Here is a 9,583-nt window from a genome sequence, read left to right as displayed (position 1 = left end):
GGGGGGAGGGATAGCATTAGGAGATACACCTAATGCTAAATGACGAGTTAATGGGTGCAGCACACCAACATGGCACATGTATACGTATGTAACAAACCTGCACATTGTTCACATGTACCCTAAAACTTAAAGTATAATAATAATAAAATAAAAAATTATTCTTAAAAAAATAAATTTAAAAAAAGAAAGGCCCTTTAAGCTCTGACATTATATTAATAAGTTCGACTAACATCCAAGAGTGTTGGCAGTTTAATAAGGGACCCTATAAGTGAACAGACTAACCCCAAAAGGAATAAGGCACTAATGAAGAGATGCCAGGAACTGGGGCCATAATTTTTATCAGTATTTTCAATTTATGTCTTCCAAGTTACACCACAGTGGTCAAAGAATACTCTTTGAAACTTAGGTAAAACCACTTGTGTGGTACTTTTTAGTTTTTATTTAAGTTTGTTTTATTTATTTTTAAAGGATAACAGTAAAATCTATGTAGACTCACTCTTCTATTTCTATCCGGCTCACAAACCCTGGAATCCATTTCCCAATCTCCTTGTGCCGCTATTCTGGCCTCCTGCCCATCTCTCCTGCTCCACTTCCCTATGTGTGGAGAGACTAATTGAAGACAAACTGGCCAGGCTAATTTTTCAAAGGGTGAGCTCAACTTTGGATTTTTACTTTAAAGTAGAAAATGAAAATTCCCTTTAGGACAGTTTCCTGTTTTGGATCACAGTCTATTTAGTAAAAATTTTGCCAGTAAATCTAAAGGAATAAAGTCTAGGTGGAAAAAGAGAGAGGAAAGAGATAATCCATTCTTCATTTACTCATTTGCTATTTTAAGCTTTCACAAAAAAGTGATTTATACATGTGTATTTTCTTAATATTCACCTATTCAGCAAACATTTGTTGAGTGTCTACTGTGTGCCAGGCACTGAAATATATGATTTCACCAATGTACATCTTTTCTTTCTCACAACAACCTTATTAAGTAGAATTGTCAGCCAGATGTGGTGGCTCGTGCCTGTACTCCAAGCACTTTGGGGAGTCACAGCAGGAAGATCGCTTGTGCCTAGGAGTTCAAGGTTGATGTTAGCTATGATTTTGCCACTGAACTCCAGCATGGGCAACAGAGGTGACAGAGCAACCTCAAAAAAAAAATTGTCGCCTTACTTTATAGGTCAAGAACTGAGGCGCAGGGAGCAGAAGTGACCTGCCCCAGGTCACAAGGTTGGTGAGATTCCAAATACACTCTGGTCACCAGAGCTACTGCTTTTTCTACCAGCCTTGCAGTTGCCTCTCCAGCTGAAGTTGTTGTGGAGATTGTGCTGTAAGCAGTCAAAATATTAGCAAAGGTATGCACCCTTGTCCATCAGATGACAACATTTAATTAGTCTAATTTTACCAGCTTATTTATTTACTGACATAGAATAAGTTGGTTCAATATAGACAAACAGTGGTATTTGGGCTTTTTGCCTAATCAAGTTGAAATGTGCTTTTTAAAAAGTTTCATTCAAAAGCCACTGTTTTACTTAATGTGGAAGTACTGGGAGCCTTCCCACTAAAATCAAGAGGAAAAAAAGGATGCTCACTCTTGCCACTATTATGTAACAATGCATTGAAGGTATTAGCTACCCTAACTATACAATAGAATAAAATAATTATTATAAGTATTGGAAAGAAAGCAATAAAAACATTTCTATTCACATATAATAGGATTGTCTTCTACCTGAAAACCAAAGAATCAAGTAAACAACTACTACAAACATTTAACAAAATTTAGTACATTAGTAAAATATAAAATTAATGTATAAAAATAAATTCCCTTCACATATGCAAACAACTGTCAATTAGAAGATATAATGGCAGAGAAGATCACATTTTAAAAAGCAACCAAAAATATTACATATATAGGAGTGAATATATAAGAAATCTACAAACTTTTATGAGGAATACTTTCACTTTGCTATTCATCACCTAAACACACTGATCAATCTTAGAATCACTAAAAATGAAACAACCAGACATATGCCTTCTGATCCAATACGAAGTACCCAGCATCAACCATGAAGTGTCTTCAACAAATAAGTGAATCTCATCGAGAAATATGAGGAATAGAAGAACAAATTAAATGACACAATGACGCAAGCAGACAAATCTAGAACATGAAACATTCCACAGGACAATTGACCCAGGTTCTTCAATTGATTTATTGAAGGGATAAAAAGGGGGAAAGGACATTGCTTTAGATTCAAAAAGAATCAAAGGATATAACAACCAAATGTAATGTGTGGACCTTGTTTGGATCCACTTGTCCTAATGTTGATCAGAAAGCTTATTTCTGCAAACTAATTAATGCAAACTAATTAACAGTAAAAAAAAGATTTTTGAGACAATTGGGAAACTTTTAGTATGTATTACAGTTGACTCCTGAATAATGCAAGGGTTAGTGGTGCTGACCCTCGCACAGTTGAAAACCAGCATATAACACTGACTCCTCCAAAACCTAACTACTAATAGCCTACTGTTGACTGAAAGCTTTATCAATAACATAACAGTTGATTAACACATATTTTGTATGTTATATGTATTATATTCTTACAATTAAGTAAGCTAGAGAAAAATGTTATAAGAAAATCATAAGAAAGAGAAAATATATTTACTATTGATTAAGTGGAAGTGGATCATCATTAAGGTCTTAATCCTCATTGTCTTCATATTGAGTAGGCTGAGGAGGAGGGAGAGGAGCTATCTTGCTGTCTCAGGGGTGGCAGAGACAGAAGAAAATGATGTATAAGTGGACTCAAGCAGTTCACACCCATGTTTAAGGGTCAACTGTATATGATAATAAGAAAGTGTTTAATAATTTTGTTAGATGGAATAATGGCTTTGGGGTTATAGAAGAAAATTTCCACATTTTAATGAAACACATACTAAAGATATTTAGGGAGTGAAAAGAAATAATGCTTGGAATTTGCTTTAAAGTCATTTGTGGGAGGTAGAGAGGGAGGAAAAGATAGAGAATGAAATAGAAAAATCTTAGTATTATTTGTATTAGCTTTCTAGGGGTGTGTCTTAGTTTATTTTGTGTTGCTATAAAAGAATACCTCAGACTGGGCAATTTATAAAGAAAAGAAATTTACTTAGTTCATGTTCTGCAGGCTGAGAAGTTCAGGGCATGACTCTGGCTTCTGGCAAGGGCTTTCATGTATGTTACAAGGTGGCAGAGAAGGTCAAAGGGGGAAGTGGGCACATCCAAAGAGAGGGGAAAACCGAAGGGCATCCTAGCTTTATAACAACCCACTCTCTCAGGAACGAATCCATTCCCACAAAAACTAATCCAGTATCATTACAGCAAGCACTCATTACCCCGAATACAGCACCAAGCCATTCATGAGGGATCTGCCCCTATAACACAAACACACCCCACTAGGCCCCACCTCTCAATACTGCCATATTGGGGATCAAATTTCAACATGAGTTTTCGTGGGGACAAACAAACCATATCTAAACTATAGCCAGATGCTGTAACAAAATACCACAGACTGCGTGGCTTAAACAACAAATTTATTTCTCACAGTCCTGGAGACTGGAAGTGTGAGATCAAGACGTCAGCAAGTTTGGTTTCTCCTGAAGCCTCTCTCTTTGGTTTATGGAAGGCCACCTTCTTGCTGAGTCCTCAGTGGTCTTCCCTCTGTGCACATGTTTCTCTGTCCTAATAGCCTCTTCTTATAAGAAGACCAGTCAGATTAGATTAAGGCCCACCCTAATGGCCTCATCTTAACATAATTGCCTTTTTAAAAAGCCTATCTCCAAATACAGTCATGTTTTGAGGTAGTGGGTGTTAGGGCTTTGACATAAAAATTTTGAATGATGAATGTGAGTTTATTGTACTATCTATACCCTTTGCTGGCTCATGCCTGTAATCCCAGCACTGTGGGAGGCCAAGGCAGGAGGATCATGAGGTCAGGAGTTCGAGACCAGCATGGCCAATATGGTGAAATCCCATCTTAACTAAAAATACAAAAATTAGCCAGGCGTGGTGGCACATGCCTGTAGCCCCAGCTACTTGGGAGGCTGAGGAAGAAGAATTGCTTGGACCCGGGAGGCAGAGGTTGCAGTGAGCCAAGATCATGCCACTGGACTCCAACCTAGGTGACAGAGCAAGACTCAGTCTCAATAGCAACAACAACAACAAAGTACACCTGAACAGATAAACATACATAGCATGTCCTGTAAATAGGCACCATCAGGAAGATATCAATTATCCCTGAGAAAATTCATAATTTTAACATATCTCAATAAATACACCAACATTTGTTTCCTGGAACTGAATAAGTGTATGCAGAAAAATAAATAAACAAGAATAGTCAGGAAAATTCTGGAAAACGAAAGAGTAATGGGCTGTGGAGCAGCCTTACTGGATACTAAAACATACTCTAGCACCTCAAAAATTAAAACAGTGTGGTATTTGTGCATGACTGGAAGAGAATAAAAATCCCAAAATAGACCCAAGTGCATAAGATGATTTAATATATGATAAAAGCAACTTCTCAAATCAATGGCGGTAGAAATAAGCTTTCTGATCAACATTAGGACAAGTGGGAAGCCATTTCAAAAAAGATTAAATTGAATCTATACCTCATGCCATACATCAGGATAAAACCCAAATAGATAAAAGATTTAAATTTTTTAAAAAAACAAAACCACAAAAGCACTTAAAAAAGCCTTAAAGTGAATGCCTTCCTAACTATGACTCAAAATCCAGAGTCCATTTTTAAAAATGATTGACAAATTGTGCTACACAAAAAAAGAAAAACTCATGGCAAACACACGTGAGCGCACGCACACACACAACACACACCCCATAAGATCATAAGCAATGTCAAAAGACAAAGGAGAAATAGGGAAAATATTTGTAACATATATCATAGACAAAGGACTAGACTAATTTCCCTAATTTTTAAAGATTTTCTAGAAATCTGTGAGAAAAGACAATAAAACATTTTTTAAGGGAGACCTAAAAAGAAATAATCGACAGCACGAACAGACAACCTACAGAATGGGAGAAAATATTTGCAAACTATGCATCCAACAGGGGACTAATATTTAGAATTTACAAGGAACTCAAACAATTTCACAAAAAAAACACATTAAAAAGTGGGGAAAGGATGTGAATAGACATTTTTCAAAAGAAAACATATAAATGGCCAACAAGCATATGAAAAAAATGCTCAGCATCACTAATCATCAGAGAAATGCAAGTTAAAACCACAATGAGATATCATCTTATACTAATCAGAATAGCTATCATTGAAAAGTCAAAAAATAACAGTTGTCAGTGAGGATGTAGAGAAAAGGGGGCGCTTGTCCATTCTTGGTGGGAATTTAAATTAGTACAACCACTATGGAAAACAGTATGAAAATTTTTCAAAGAACTAAAAATAGAACTACCCTTCAATCCAGCAATCCCACTACTGAGTACCCCCAAGGAAAAGAAATCATTATATTAAAAAAAGATATCTGCACTCATATGTTTATGGCAGCACTGTTCACAATAGCAAAGATATGGAATCAACCTAAATGTTCATCAACAGATGATTGGATAAAGAAAATATGATATGTGTACACAGTGGAGTACTATTCGGCCACAAAATAGAATGAAATGTGTCTCTTGCAGCAACATGGATGGAACTGGAAGCCATTATCTTAAGTGAAACAACCCAGAAACAGAAAGTCAAATACAACATGTTCTCACTTATAAGCTAAATAATGTATACATGCAGACATAGAGGGTGGAATGATAGATACTGGAGACTCAGAAAGGTGAGAGGATGGGAAGAGGGTAGATGGTGACCGATTACTTAACCAGTACAATTAATTTCTTAATGGGTACATTATTTGGGTGATGGACACAATAAAAGCATAGACCTCATCAGTACTCAATATATATACAGGTAACAAAATTGCACTTGTACTCCTTAAACTTTATACAAAATCTTTTAAATAAGAAAAATAAAATGAGAATGTCGAAGTAAATGAACACACCTTTCACAGTAAAAGAAATCCACACAAAAAAGAAATTAATATAAATGTAATGGCACTGGGGCCGGGTGCGGTGGCTCACACCTGTAATCCCAGAACTTTGGGAGGCTGAGGCGGGCAGATCACCTGAGGTCAGGAGTTCCAGACCAGCCTGGCCAAAATGGTGAAACTCCATCTCTACTGAAAATACAAAAAAAAAAAAAAAAAACTAGTGGAGTGCGGTGGCACACACCTGTATTCCCAGCTACTTGGGAGGCTGAGGCAGGAGAATCACTTGAACCCAGGAGGTGGAGGCTGCAGGGAGCCGAGATTGCGCCACTGCACTCCAGCCTGGGAGACAGAGCGAGACTCTGTCTCAAAAAAAAAAAAAAAGTAATGGCCCTTAAACATATGAAAAGATGCTTGACTTCTCTCATAATATGAAAAGTACACCAAGATTTTTTTTCTCACCTATCAGTTTGATAAATATTCAAAAGTTTAATACTCCACTGTCAAGCCTGTATAGAAAACAGTCACTCTCATACATTACTAATGGGACTGCAAATTAGTACAACCTTTATTAATTTGGTAGGGCTGCCATAAGAAATATCACAGACCAGGTGGCTTAAACAACAGAAGGTTATTTTCTCACCATTCTGCAGGCTAGAAGTCTGAGATCAAGGTGTTGGTAGGACTGGTTTCTTCTGACGCCTCTCTCCATGGCTTATAGATGTACATCTTCTCCTCTATGTGTCTTCATGTAGTCTTCCCTCTTTACATGTCTGTGTCCTAATCTCTTTTTACAAGGACACCAGTCAAATTGGATTACGACCCACCCTAATGACCTCATTTCAACTTAATTACTTCTTTAAAGACCCTCTCTCCAAATGCAGTCACATTCTGAGTTACTAGGGCTCAGGACTTCAACATAAGAATTTTATGGGTCACAATTCAACCTATAATAACCCTTATGGAAGGAAATATAGATATAGCTATCGTGACTACCAATTCATTATCCTTGACCAGCAACTCTACTTCTGGAACTCTATCCTACAGATATATCTGCACACATATAAATTGACATATGTATGAAGATATTCATTTCAGTCTTGTTGAGGCTGAAATATTAATTTCAGACTGGCTGAGTGAACTTTGGTTAGTCTACACAGTGCAAAATTATGCAGCTGTGAAAAGAAATGAGGAAGTTCTCCATGCACAGGTAAGGGCAGATCTCCATGATAAATGAGGAAAAAGAATGCACAAAACAGTTTAATACTAGTATGCTACCCACATAGGATAGATACATTTGTATTTGCTTGTATAAAATTTGCATAAGGAAACACTGAAGGCTGAACAACTACAACAAAACGCTAATAAAAGTGGTTACCGAGCGGGACCAGCCATGCGAATCTCTAGAAGATGGCGGTGTTCTTTTAAACACTTCAAAATCATTGGAAGAAAGCTACAGCTGGGCTCTGCCTGCTGACCTGGGGAGGCCAGTGGCTCTATGGAAAACACTGTGATAACCTACTAAGGAGAGCAACCTGTGAAGAAGCTCAGGTGTTTGGCAATCAACTCATTCCTCCCAATGCACAAGTGAAGAAAGAATCTGTTTTTCTCAATCCTGCAGCTTGCAAAGACAAAGCCAGGATTCTATTTGAAAAAAATGCTGCCCCGATTTTACATTTATCCTGGCATAGGTGTGACTATTGTTAAGACAGATTATGAGGGACAAGCCAAGAAATTCCTGGAACTGATAGAAAACACATAGGTGATCATTGTTGCAGGAGGAGATGGGACACTGCAGGAGGTTGTTACTGGAGTTCTTCGATGAACAGATGAGGCTACCTTCAGTAAGATTCCCATTGGATTTATCCCACTGGGAGAGACCAGTAGTTTGAGTCATAACCTCTTTACTGAAAGTGGAAACAAAGTCCAACATATTACTGATGCTACACTTGCCATTGTGAATGGAGAGACAGTTCCATTTGATGTCTTGCAGATCAAGGGTGAAAAGGAACAGCCTGTGTTTGCAATGACTGGCCTTTGATGGGGATCCTTCAGAGATGCTGGCATCAAAGTCAGCAGGTACTGATATCTTGGGCCTCTAAAAATCAAAGCAGCCCACTTTTTCAGCACTCTTAAGGAGTGGCCTCAGACTCATGAAACCTCTATCTCGTATACGGGACCTACAGAGAGACCTGCCAATGAACCAGAGGAGACCCCTGTACAAAGGCCTTCTTTGTACAGGAGAATATTACAGAGGCTTGCATCTTACTGGGCACAACCACAGGATGCCCTTTCCCAAGAGGTGAGCCGAGAGGTCTGGAAAGATGTGCAGTTGTCCACCATTGAACTGTCCATCATAACACGGAACAATCAGCTTGACCGAACACGCAAAGATTTTATGAACATCTGCATTGAAGCCAACACCGTCAGCAAAGGAGACTTTATAACTATAAGAAGTCGAAAGGTGAGAAAAGCCAAACTGGACACCGAGGGCATGGAGTGTCTCCAAGCCAGCCAGTACACTTCGCTTGTCCCCAAGGAAGCAGGGAGCTCTTTTAGCATTGACAGTGAGGAGTATGAAGTGATGCCTGTGGAGGTGAAACTGCTCCCCAGGAAGCTGCAGTTCTTCTGTGATCCTAGGAAGAGAGAACAGATGCTGGCAAGCCCCACCCAGCGAGCAGGCAGAAGACAAGTACTCTGAGACCACATTTTAGGCCACCAGTAAGACCAAAAGGGAACAGGTGCCTCAACCATCCCAACAGTGTTGTCAGAGGCTCTCGAGGGCATTTTCATGGCAAGTACCCCTCTGTCCCGCTCCAGCAGTGCTTCCCAAAGTGTTCTCTGTCACCTGCTTTGCAATCAGCTTCTGTTAGGGCATGTTTTGTTTTGGTGTGATGGTCGACCCTCCTAAACACAGACTTTCCTCAGGCTAGTTCAAGATGGAAAAGGACTTTCTTCTGTTTTCTCCCAAAGTGCAACCACAGGGGAGAGCCCACAGTGGGCTTAGCCTGCCTAAGCCCTTCCATTCCCATTCTGTTCTTTGACTGTACTAGGAATTCTGGGAAAAGTGCCTTCCTTCCCTGGTGACCTTTTCCTATTTCTAGGCTCCTCCACGGGTGCTACTATTTTGAGAGCTCCGGCTCTTGTTTAGCTTTTATTTCAATTCTATCCTCAGTCCAGATATGTATGTGAGGTTGTTTCCCTCTTCAGCCATGGCCATAATACTGTAAAATGCTAGTTTTTATTTTTTAAGTAGTGCTTCTTAAATGGTTTGCATGAGAGCCACGTGGAGTGCATGTTGAAAATTGATCTATTTGGGGTCCACCCCAAACCTAACAACCCAATTTGGAGATGGGGCTCAGGTATCTGCATTTTTAAAAAGTCAGCCACCCTTCCCAGGTGATTCTGTAAGTTGGTCCCTCAACCGTACTTAGAGAAATAGTGTTTTAAAGCAGTGGTCCACAAAGTATTCTGCTCATGTGGCCCCCAAAAGTATTTTGAAAAATCATGTATCCCCTCACCCATCTAAGTTGACATCTAAAATTTTTCATGGGAAGTT

General features: G+C 38.9%; 1 pseudogene; it reads left to right on the top strand.

The window, feature by feature from the left end:
* Window positions 1-7,434: 7,434 nt before the first annotated feature.
* The window catches only part of LOC116811405 (acylglycerol kinase, mitochondrial-like), a 4,338-nt pseudogene continuing 2,189 nt past the window's right edge, over window positions 7,435-9,583 (top strand).

Source organism: Hylobates moloch, unplaced genomic scaffold (assembly GCF_009828535.3).
Source record: "Hylobates moloch isolate HMO894 unplaced genomic scaffold, HMol_V3 SCAFFOLD_7, whole genome shotgun sequence".
NCBI classification, from domain to species: domain Eukaryota; kingdom Metazoa; phylum Chordata; class Mammalia; order Primates; family Hylobatidae; genus Hylobates; species Hylobates moloch.
The sequence above is the reverse complement of the archived record's forward strand: the minus strand, read 5'-3'. Positions and strand labels throughout refer to the sequence as shown.